At 41.6% G+C, this 12375-nt stretch overlaps 1 pseudogene; it reads right to left on the bottom strand.

The window, feature by feature from the left end:
* The window catches only part of LOC104295057, a 64625-nt pseudogene that overhangs the window by 6880 nt on the left and 45370 nt on the right, over positions 1 to 12375 (bottom strand).

Genomic DNA, 12375 nt, shown 5'->3' with positions numbered 1-12375 from the left:
GGCCCAACACTACCGCCAGCCATGACTGTCAGTAGGGATTTTGATGGGTTGCACCTGGACTTTGGAGGATGAATGGCAACATAACCAAACACTGTCTGGAATGGGGACCTAGATGTCTTGCTGCTATGCAAATATGACTATAGGTCAATCATCTTACTCTATAAATAGTGCCCAGCCCACGGCCCGTTGAGGTCTCCTGCACAGCAACAGGCTGCAGGCCAGGATCTCCCCTCGAGCAGGGATGCCACTCAAGGTTACTCCTCGAGGTTAAGAGATTCCTTGCCACAACAGATCCTTGGTACGTGGTTAATAGTATGCTAAACTTTGAAATCTTAGCTAAGTGATATAAAAGGATTGACTGTGCCTATATAATCCTTTAGACATAAACCGTTGACCAAGTCTAGGACTAGGATTGGAGAAGAAGTTTAGAAAGCAAGGGTGTCCTTTCTGAACCTCATGACTCAATGGGACAGTCACCCCAACAGTTCTGTCTGACCCTGTTCTCTATGCAGTAAATAACCAAGTGTGCCTTGACATCGAATCTCGTTAAAAGTCATATTTACTATCAAACTTCGTTACATTCCTGTTTTATATGGGGAAATATTTCACTGCTGCTCTGTTACGAGTGAAGTGAATCACTCCCTCCATGACATCCCTTGCTTTCTTACTTTTTGTAATACCCTGCTCAACAGACTCCCAAATTAGTGATTATCATTACAACACAGAAGCTTAATCCAAATCTATTTTAGGCAGTTTTACTCATCTGTGCACAAGGGGTGCTGTATTTTTTCCCCGACGCCTGCCTTCCTTCCTGCCTGCCTCGGCCAAATTAGTGATTATCATTACAACACAGAAGCTTAATCCAAATCTATTTTAGGCAGTTTTACTCATCTGTGCACAAGGGGTGCTGTATTTTTGACAGCCCCTGGTAAGCTGGGAGATTATTTTTTTTTGTTACCCATAGCTTCATCATGAGGTGGCCCCTCATAAGAAAGTTCACAGCAGTATTTGTGTGCTGTGACAGGGGAAGGTAGGTCAATGGTGATCATCTGAAGCAAGGCATCGCCAGCAGGCAGCCAGTGGCGCGCCACTGCCTAGGGACCCAAAATTCACATCATAATTAAAACTTGTTTCAACAAACATAACAGCTGACCCCCAAATAAACCTTTTGGATAGCATGTAGAAGGCTATACTCAGGGACGCAATATAAAAAGTCACAACAACCATTTAAAATTTTCCTATGACTACTTGTTAAAGGCTATGAGTAAAATACTTATCTAGAACAAGCAATTTGAACATAACTGTATGTTTGAATTAGTGAAAACCAGCACTCCTTGCATTCTTTTTTGCCTTGGGCTACTGACTTATGTTTCAACAGAAATGTCAGGATTCACGTTTTATATTAAACCCCTAAAATAACACATGAATGTCCTTCTTCTCACTGACAACGGATTATAATAGCAGAAGAAAAAAGGTCCATGAATTGTCATATTTTCTGGCTGTATCTTCCACATATGGAAGACAAAAATAAACCCTAATGTTTTACTAAATAGCCATTTGCCACAGTGACGTGGTTGGATTTCCCTTCTCCAGTGATTATTTCAAGAAGTTTCCACGTGTATACTCTGGGCCCTCTTTTCATGTGGGTTTTAATATACCTGAGGACACGAGTTAGCACCGGGACGGGGCAGTTTCTTAAAGTCTCTGCTATGAACATTCAGTGCTGCACAGAAAGTGATCATGTGCTTTCAGACATTACTCTTCAAAAGGTTGACCGGAATTCAGCAGCATTCTTGAATATATTGGAATTTGTGAAAGTCAAGCGGAAACCATGCTTCTGATTACACAGCCACTGCATACATGTGCGGCATCAGACACTTTGTATTAGCATTGCACTTACACCTTGAGAAGAGGGAAGGAGGCAGTATTGGTGGGCTTTTTCATGTATGAAATAAAAACTTTCTCCCTTTTCTTACATCAAACGGTGCATCTTTTGTGTGCTGCAACACAGTTAAGGCCTGTTATCTCTCTAGCAAATTCAGTGCAATACATTACTATTGTCTTATAGTTAGAATCTCAGCCGTTTTGTTAGCATTAACGTTAGTTAGGACTGTTAACTATTGGCATTAGCTGAACAATCATGATTGTGAAAATAGGGATGAAGAAGGTACACGAGGGGAAGGGAATGTTGAAAGTAGGAGTGATGATGAAGGAGATCAAGGGAGGAATTTTAGCCCTACAGCGGGTTGAACAAAGAGAGGAGGAGGGGTTCTGCAGGCACATCTGAGGCAGGCAGCAGAACCACAAAGGGAACCAGTGTATGTTAACGTTCCTTCTTTGACAGCAGATTTCAAGGTTTGGAAAGAGATGGCAGGGACATATAGGAAGGATCCTGGAAAGGTGGCTAAAGCAATAGAAACAATAATTGAGAATCATGATCTGGATTGGGAAGATATTCATGTGGTGTTGGGAAATCTGATGACATATGAGGAGTGAAAGGCGTTGTTAGTTAAGGCTGAGGAAGAAGCAGAAAGAGTACGTGCTCAGGATGCACAGGCAGGCAGGACAGAGGATCATTTCCCTTCCACCAACCCCAATTGGGACCCGAATAACCAGGCTTAGAGGTTATTGTTAACTGAATATCAAAGATTGATATTGTTTGGTGTAAAAAACGCAATACCAAAACTGAAAAATTCGTCAAAATTATATCAGGTGGTGCAAGGGAAAAGTGAGGATCCATACCCATTCTTCAAACATTTGTGTGAAAGTAGCCAGAAAATATACAGAATTAGATCCTGAAAAGGAAATAGATGTGTTAACTTTTGTAAATTTGTGGGACAATCTAATCCAGACATGTGAAGAAGTTGCAAAAGATAGAAAGAACACACGTGAGGTCTCTTGATAAATTATTAGAGGCAGCTTGGAAAGTTATAATAATAATAGGGAAGAAGAGGAGAAGAGGCAACCAGAAAAAGAACAAATTAAGAAAGAAAACAGGAAAGCACAATTGTTGGCTGCGGCTACAGCTTAAGGTAACAGAAAAGGCAGAGGGCAAAGAGGTGGATTTAGAACAGCTCTCCTCCCCCGGCCCCAGGAAAGAGTAATAAGATCCCCTTCAAGCAGGGAACTAGTAGACCTCTAGATAGGGGCAGGTGTGCGTACTGTGAACAAAATGACACTGGAAAAGGGAGTTCAGGAAAATCCCCAGGTAGCAGATTTGTTAACATTAGACCAGGATTCGGATTGACAGGGACCGGGGGTAAATTTGAAAGACTGCCCAACAGAACCCCTCGTTACTGTAAAGCTGGGGAACAAGAGACTAAAATTTTTGATTGATACAGAAGCCACTTATTCAGTATTAAACACATGTAAAAGCAACCTGAGTAAACAAGAAATGCCTGTGATTGGGGCAACAGGGAAGAAAGAAATAAGGCCTTTCTTTCAACCAATTAAATGTGGAATTGGAACCAGAGTTTTTACTCTCAAATTTCTATATATTCCTGATTGCCCAATGCCTCTGTTGGGAAGGGATTTGATAAGTAAATTGGATGCTCGAATAACATTTGAAAAAGGCAATATACGTGTACAAATACCAGAAAAAAAAAGCCTTGGAGGCGCAAGTTCTTCTGTTACAGGAAGAGACACCCAGAACTGAAGAGATTCCAGACAAAGTACTGAATGCAGTAACGCCTTTGGTGTGGGCTTCAGGGATTCCTGGATGATCCAAAGCTGCAGAACTGGTTTGTCTTAAAGCCTAGAGTTAAACTGGTAAGACAGAAACAATACTCAGTTAAGCTGGAGGCAAGAAAAGGGCTAGAACCCTTGATTGAAAACTTACAGACTTTTGCAAGAATGTCAATCAGAATATAACACTCCTATTTTGCCAGTAAAGAAACCACATACAAATGAATATAGGTTGGTTCAAGATTTACGATATGTGAATCAGATCGTGCAAGTTGTCCACCCTGTGGTAGCAAATCCTTATACCCTCTTGACCACAATTAAAGAAACTGACCAGTGGTTCACTGTCTTAGTTTTGAAAGATGCTTTCTTTTGTACACCATTAGAAATGGAAACTCAGAAACTATTTACATTTGAATGGGAAAGCCTGAGAACAAGGTGAAAGACACAGTTATGCTGGACTGTTCTTCCTCAAGAATTTAAGAATAGCCCAACTATTTTTGGAAACCAATTAGCAAAAGAATTAGAGAGCTGGCAAGAAAAGAATCCAGAAGTAACTTTGTTGCAGTATGTTGACATCTTGCTGGGCACCTCCACTCAACAAGAATCAATTCAATTTACTATCAGCCTTTTGAATTTCTTGGGAGCAGCTGCATATAGAGTATCCAAGAAAAAAACTCAGATTGCCCAACAAACTGTAATTTATCTTGGTTTTACTATTGCTCAAGGACAACAGAGTTTAGGTACAGAAAGAAATGAGGCAGTGTGCCAAATACCAGAGCCAGCTTCCTTAATGCCAAGGAATTAAAAGCATTCCTTGGTATGGCCGGATGGTGTCGCCTATGGATCATCAATTTTGGATTGATCACCAGACTGCTTATGATGCTCTAAAAGGTGCCAGGGAATTTCTAGAATGGACACCTGAATGTCAGGAAGCCTTCCACAAGCTAAAACAAGCTTTAATGTCTGCACCTGCTTCAGGACTTCCGAATTTGGAAAAACTATTCAAACTCTTTGTTAATGAAAGGCAGCATATTGCTCTGGGAGTCCTAGCCCAACAGGTTGGGTCATGGAAGCCACCTGTGGGATATTTTTCCAAGCAATTAGATCAAGTGAGTTGGGGATGGCCTTCTTGTTTAAGGGCAGTAGCTGCTACCATACTGCTTATACAAGAGGCACGTAAACTGACTTTGGGATAGAAAATGATAGGTCAAGTGCCACACAGGGTAAATACAGTTTTGTAACAGAAAGGAGGGCATTGGCTGTCTCCTAGCCGAATGATGAAATACCAAGCAGCGTTGCTGGAACAGGACGATGTTGAATTGAAAGGTACTACAACTCTAAATCCTGTCACCTTATTGCCCAGGCCTGGTGAAACAGAATTAGAACATCATTGTTTGAAAACTATGGAAGAAGAGTATTCAAGTAGAATTGATTTGAGAGACTTAACAATAGACACAGCTGAATTAAATTTGTTTGTGGATGGAGGCAGCCAGGTAATTGATGGAACTCGGATGGCTGCATATGTAATAGTCATAGATACAGAGGAACTAGAAGCAAAACCTTTGTCAGCTAACAGCTCTGCCCAAAAGGCTGAGCTGATAGCTTTAATAAGACCCCTGGAATTGGCAGAAGGAAAAATTGTGAACATTTGGACAGATTCAAAGTATGTATTCGGAGTGGTTCATGCCCATGGAGCACTCTGGAAGAAAAGGGGACTGCTTTCAGCACAAGGAACACCAGTTATTTGAAAATTATCACAAGCAATCAACTCGCCCAAACAAGTGGCAATAATGCATTGCAAAGCTCATCAATTTGGTAACATTCTAGTAATAGTGGGGAACAGGCAATCTGATCAAGCTGCAAACAGGGCAGCTGAACAATTAATATTGGAAATGTGGCCTAAAAACCAGGGAATTGAGTCAGCTTCCTGAATATAATAAAGAAGAAAATCAATTAGTCCAGCTATTGAATGCCAAAAAGAACAAAGAGGAATGGTGGATCACGGAAGGCAATTGAATAATGTTACCTTCAGTGATATTCCCTTTTAAAAGAAGTTATGGAAAAGGAGCATCAAAATACCCACTGGGGAATAGAAGATATGGTTGATAATTTAAAATTACAAATCCTAGGTGTAGGAATGGGAGGAATAGCAAAAAGCATCGTGAGAAGATGTGAGGTACGTCAGAAAAACCATCCTCAGACACAACCTAGACCACCTCCCAGAAGAATCAAGAAAGAGAACACACCCGGTGACTACTGGCAGATAGACTTTTCTGAATGTCTGAGGCAAAACGGGTATTGGTATCTATTGGTGCTAGTAGACTCTTTTTCTGGATGGCCAGAAGCTTTCCCTTGTTGCACCAACCAGGCAAAAGAAGTAGTTAAAATTTTACTAAAAGAGGTTGTTCCTACATTTGGTATTCCTATAGGGATGTCTTCCACCAGAGAACCCCATTTGGTAGCTAAGATAATACAATCATTAGCAAAGGCATTAGAGATTCAATAGGATTTGCATATTCCACGGAGACCATAATCTAGTGGTAAAATGGAGAGGATGAATCAAACAGTGAAGAGGCAATTAAACAACATTTGTCAAGAAACTCAGCTAAAATGGCCAGATGCTCTCCCATTAGCATTGTTGAGAATTAGGATTAGTCCTAAATCTAAGGAAAAAGTTAGCCTATTTGAAATATTGTATGGGAGACCTTTTCAAAATATAAACCATGAACCAGTAATTAATGGGAAGCAGTATCTTAAAGAATATGCAATTTCTTTAGGGAAGGTTTTATTTCCTCTCAGCAGGTACCTTCAATCCAGAGCACCTTTGGGTCTAGGCACTGCCATGCACAGCTTTCAACCAGGAGGCTGGGTGTGCCTGAAAACCTGGAACAAAGAACCTTTGAAAGAATGTTGGAAAGAACCTTTCCAAATCCTTTTAACTACTTATACAGCAGTTAAGATCAACGGACCAGGACCTTGGATTCACTACTCTCAAGTCAAGAGGGGAATCCCACCAGATAAATGGATTGTGGAGTCCACTGATAAGAATCCCTCACTGTTACAATTTAAAAAAATTAAGTAGATGAATTGTATTGAATTGTACCTGGATCACTGTAGAATCTTATCTTTGTATTGACTGTGTACAAAATTCTACCTTACTGGATACTGGGATTACAATATTCTTTTGCCTCTGTATGTATTTGTGTAACCATGAATGGCTTAACCCTAGGCTTGTTGTGCTTAAGTGGTATAGAATTAGCATGATCCAGACACATCAGGAAGATCCACGGACTCATAATGCACACTTTGAGATGATTCAAAAGACAATTAGAGCAGCAAATAGATCTGATTGTTTGATATGCACTCATTTTCCGGAAAATTCAAACAAAGGAGTTCCCATTGTGTGAATATCCATTCCATTTAATACCTCCTGGAATAACTTATGGATTGGGTCAGATTTTATGAAACCAGAGAACCCAAATTTTTGAAAGTGGGACATAAGAATTCTAGAATTCCCAGATGTTAAATGCATAACCACGAATAAAACTCTGTCACCTGGGAATGCGTCAGTAGGACACTACCCATATTGTAGCTGGTCTATGCAACTGCAAAGAAAGGCTAAAGCAACTGGATATTGGTCTACCCCCAAAAGCACTGGATGGTATCGGTTATGTGGCCATACCGCTGACTTTAACTCCAAATTGGGAAGGTACTTGTACTTTAGGAGCCTTGATTCCCAATGTAACTATAATGGACAAGTTAGATCAAAACTTTTGGATTAGGTCTCATACGAAAATACAAAAAAGAAGCAATCCTTTAATAGAAAAGCAGGATTTCACTCTTTTGTTAGATGGTTTGTACCTTGGTTACGAGTAAGTGAATTGGAAAAAGCAATTGTGAGTATTTTGGCTGAATTGGAGATTATAGAAAATAGAACTATGGATGCAATTACTGCACTACAAGAAGTCGTCTCTCAAGTCAGTAAAATAGCTTTACAAAACAGAATGGCTTTAGACATGTTGCTGGCCACACAAGGGTGAGTTTATGACAAACACTAGTTTTTGTGTTTATGTTGATCAATCAGGGAGAATTTCAACCGATCTACATGAAATTTGGAAACACATTAAGATTTTACAGGAAATACAAAAAAATGACACCTGTTTTGGATGTCAAGAGTTATGGTCCTGGTTAACCTCCTGGATTCCTGAATTGTCTTTGTGGATCAAAAGGCTAATATGGATATTTATTTTAGTTGTGAGAATATTCGTATGGATATTCATGATTTTACAGTGCTGTATTAAGTGTAAGACAACAAAGAAGTGAGACCTGATACATCTAAATTAAGTCTCAAAGGGGGGAACTGTTGTCTTATAGTTAGAATTTTAGGCAGCTTTGTTAGTATTGAAGTTAGTTAGGCCTGTTAACTATTGGCATTAGCTAAACTTCTGATACAGAGTCTTGCATAGGACCATTTTGTTGTGTACTTGGCCAGCGGGCTGTCCTTGGGGATGTTTCTTCACAAGTGTCTGGATTGATTAGTAGAGGAACTTTTTGAGACATTCTCACGGATAATGAGGATTCCGTCCGTCAGACATATGAGAAAGAAATCCTCATCAAGGAAAGCAAGTATTGTTGTCATTCTTTGAAATGAAACATCCTGAAGCATATGAGCATATGAACCTTGAAGGTGCTACTCATCTACCATGTTCTGAAAAGTTTAGCCAACTTGGCAGAAAAGTGAAAATTCTGAGTGTCCTAAGCTGAACTACCTTCATTATAATACTAAAAATCACACCCATAGGTGAAAAAGACCCTAGCGCAGGTGAAGACCCTTTCCATGAGCATATGCAGCAGCTACACCTTGATTGTGCAATCATATGTAAATTACTAACCAATTGAAAGAGATGGGTGGTACTAATATGATAATGATATTGTAAAACGTGTATATAAACAGTGTGGGAGTCCTTGTCCTCGTTTGAGGCAAAACAGGACCAATTTTGTTCAGGAACTTTACTTTTTAGCTGGGCCTCTTCTAATTAATGAAATTAACAGCGTATTGTGCAGACAGTGTTTGCCCTCAGAGTGATAACAGACCTATGTTTATAGCTGATGCCAAGGCGTGGTATGTGGAGAGGCTCTTCCTTATACTTATTGCTATAGCACCAAGGCCAACCAACTTTGTTATTTGCCCCGTTGGAGGGTCGGAAGTGGTAAAGCGGAGAGGGGTCCCACCTGCAGGGAGGAGCGGACAGGACAGGAGACCCAAAACTGACCAACAGGGTATTCCATCCCATCTGCCTCATGCTCAGTATAAAAACGGAGGGATCAAAGGGTCAGCCCTCTTTCTTCAATGGCCGACGTCTGAGGAGGGCTCTATCTGTTTGTCTGCCTTTGATCCCAATCCTGAATCCAGTTCCCATCCATCACCGAGTCCAGTCTGGGACTTCCCCAGTGCCTGCCAGTGATGTGACTGTCATTGTGAGAGCTTGATACAGTTTTGTATATATTTCATTATTTTCCTTTTTAATTTTATTATTAATATTTCATTAGAGTAGTTTAGTTCCTTCTAAAGTCATAAGTCTCTTTTTCCCTCCTCTGCCTCTCTCTTTGAAGAGGGGTAGAGGAGAGCATCTGTTGGTCCCACCTGGGGTCCCCCACGTCCCCAGTGGCCAGTTCGGCCTAAACCACGACAGTCCTATTCAGTGTGCACGATTTGTGGAAATATTCCACCTTGCACCCTGGCCAGAATAAAGCAATGTCTCCTCTCTAAACATAGTCTCTGTGTTTTGGGAGAACTGGGACTTAGACCTCTTTTACAGCTAACATTACCAGGCACCTTATTTCAAATTGTGACATTCCTGATACACAAATTAACCACTGACCAGATTATAAAAAGACAATTAAGGTAAGTTTCTGTGAATTTTAGAAGGACCTAAAAGACTGTTCTCATTACACAGCTTAAGGGTAAGAAACGCTACCACACTGGAAATTCCAATGAAGTAGAAAGGCCAAGTTACCTTAACAAGGGGTTTTCCCTCTTTATCTTGATCTTCAATGTCTAGCTTGATATCAAGTTTCTCTATCAGTCTGGCTGCCTCTTCCTTCTTAAAATTCATAACAGCATCAAACATCTGAATTAAGTTTATAGTGACCAGAGTAAGTAATATAACAGAGACAGGTTCTGTTTACCATTTATCTTAAGCATGTTGTAGATCTGGAAACCCTCTGCTTTCTCTGTTCTGGGCTTTTGTTTGAGAAACTATTCACAAGGATCATACAGCTTAAGATTCACAACTTATTTCAAATATTTCTATTTCCAAAGTAAATTCCAAATTCCTATCAGAAGTAGTTCACACACAAAACACACAAATTTTGAATCTAATGATATGCAGAGTATGTTATTTCAGTGAACAGTCTATTCAGATTTTCTGCCTTCTACTTCTGTCGCACCTTTTGCACATTGTTCTTATACTGTAGAATTTTTCTAGTCTCTACAGAAGTATTGCTCACTTATCAAGTTTGCTGACAACACCAAGCTGTGTGGCATGATTGACACGCTGGAGGGAAGGGATACCAACCAGAGGGACCTGGATAGGCCTGAGATGTGGGCACGTGCAAATCCCATGAAGTTCAACAAGGCCAAGTGCAAGATCCTGCACATGTGCCGGGGCAATCTACAGCACAAATCCAGGCTGGGTGGAGAATGGACTGAGAGCAGCCCTGAGGAGAAGGACTTGGCAGTGTCGGTGGATGAGAAACTCAACATGAGCCAGCAATGTGCACTCGCAGCCCAGAAAGACCCTCGCATCCTAGGCTGCATCCCCAGCAGCGTGGGCAGCAGGGTGAGGGAGGGAATTTTGCCCCTCTACCCCACCCTGGTGAGACCCCACTTGGAGTACTGTGTCCAGCTTTGGAGTCCTCAGCACGAGAAGGACATGGACCTGCTGGAGTGGGTCCAGAGGAGGCCACAAAGATGCTCCGAGGGCTGGAGCACCTCTGCTCTGAGAATAGGCTGAGAGAGTTGGGTTGTTCAGCCTGGAGAAGGGAAGGCTCTGGGGAGACCTTATAGCCCCTTTCAGTACTTAAAGGGGGCCTACAGGAAAGCTGGGGAGGGACTCTTGATCAGGGAGTGGAGCGATAGGACAAGGGGTAACGGTTTTAAACCAAAAGAGGGGAGATTCAGGTTAGATATTAAGAAGAAATTGGTTACTCTGAGGGTGGCGAGGCACTGGCCCAGGTCGCCGAGGGAAGATGTGGCTGCCCCATCCCTGGAGATGTTCTAGGCCAGGTTGGATGGGGCTTTGAGCAACCTGGTCTGGTGGGAGGTGTCCCTGCCCAGGGCAGGGGGGTTGGAACTAGGTCCCTTTCAACTCTAACCATTCTTTGATTCTATGCTTCTATGGACCTACTTTAGAAGACGATTGCTTTCCTAAGAGATAGCCTCCTAAACTAAAAAAAGTCTCCCCTTACGTCCTTGCAATCAAATCAAGACAAAATATTGCTTTACCTTAAAGATAGGATCCAGAACTAGCTGGGAAAATGTCCTTGGCAGTTTCTTTCCATCTGGGCTAGTGGATGATTTGCTGAATTTTTCCAGTTGTTGGATCAAAATATCTCAATAAGATGTTTATTTTTACTCATCCAGTTTGAACTTGAGGAGTATCCACTTTTCCTGCAAATTTCCGCTGAGTTATTTTTAAAAGAAAACTTTGTAAACTTTCACATTTAAGCAGAGATTAAAATAGCAGAAGAGTGGCTAATGCTTATTTGAATGTAGCAATAACTCTTAGATATTTTGGGAGGCAAAGGATGGCTTTTTGTTTGTTTAGGTTTTTGAGGTTTTTTCACTACACTTAAAAACACTGACTTCAACAAGCATTTTTAAGCTTTTACAGGGAACTGGGGACTGTAAGCAAACCTGTTGCCAAGAATTCTGTTACTCCACCCTGTTATCTATAACTGTCTTTTGAAGCCTTGCTAAAATCATTAAAATACCATACAAGATAAATCTTGGAGTACTCTGTGAGGTAAATGAGTCAAGATAGGCTAATTTATTATAAGGCATCAGACGACAAGCAAACATATCAAGCTTTCACACACATATAAACCATTCCGTTAACAGCAAGTTGTGTACACATCTAATATGAAATGAACTCCATCATGTTTGTTGGTGACATGGACAGTGATGTTGAGTGCACCTTCAGCAAGCTTGCCGATGACACCAAGCTGTGTGGTGAGGTAGACACGCTGGAGGGAAGGGATGCCATCCAGAGGGACCTGGACAGGCTGGAGAGGTGGGCCTATGCCAACCTCATGCAGTTCAACAAGGCCAAGTGCAAGGTCCTACACCTGGGTCGGTGCAATCCCAAGCACAAACACAGGCTTGGCGGGGAACGGCTGGAGAGCAGCCCTGAGGAGAAGGACCTGGGTGTGCTGATTGATGAGAAGCTCAACATGAGCTGGCAAAGTGTGATTGCAGCCCAGGCAGCCAACCGTATCCTGGGCTGCATCAGGAGAAGCGTGACCAGCAGGTCAAAGGAGGGGATTCTGCCCCTCTACTCCACTCTCATGAGATCCCACCTGCAGTATTGCATCCAACTCTGGAGTCCTCAACATAAGAAAGACATGGACCTGATAGAGTGCATCCAGAGGAGAGCCACGAGGATGATCCGAGGGCTGGAGCACCTCTCC

Source organism: Charadrius vociferus, unplaced genomic scaffold, assembly GCF_000708025.1.
Source record: "Charadrius vociferus isolate BGI_N301 unplaced genomic scaffold, ASM70802v2 scaffold151, whole genome shotgun sequence".
NCBI classification, from domain to species: Eukaryota; Metazoa; Chordata; class Aves; order Charadriiformes; family Charadriidae; genus Charadrius; species Charadrius vociferus.
The sequence above is the reverse complement of the archived record's forward strand: the minus strand, read 5'-3'. Positions and strand labels throughout refer to the sequence as shown.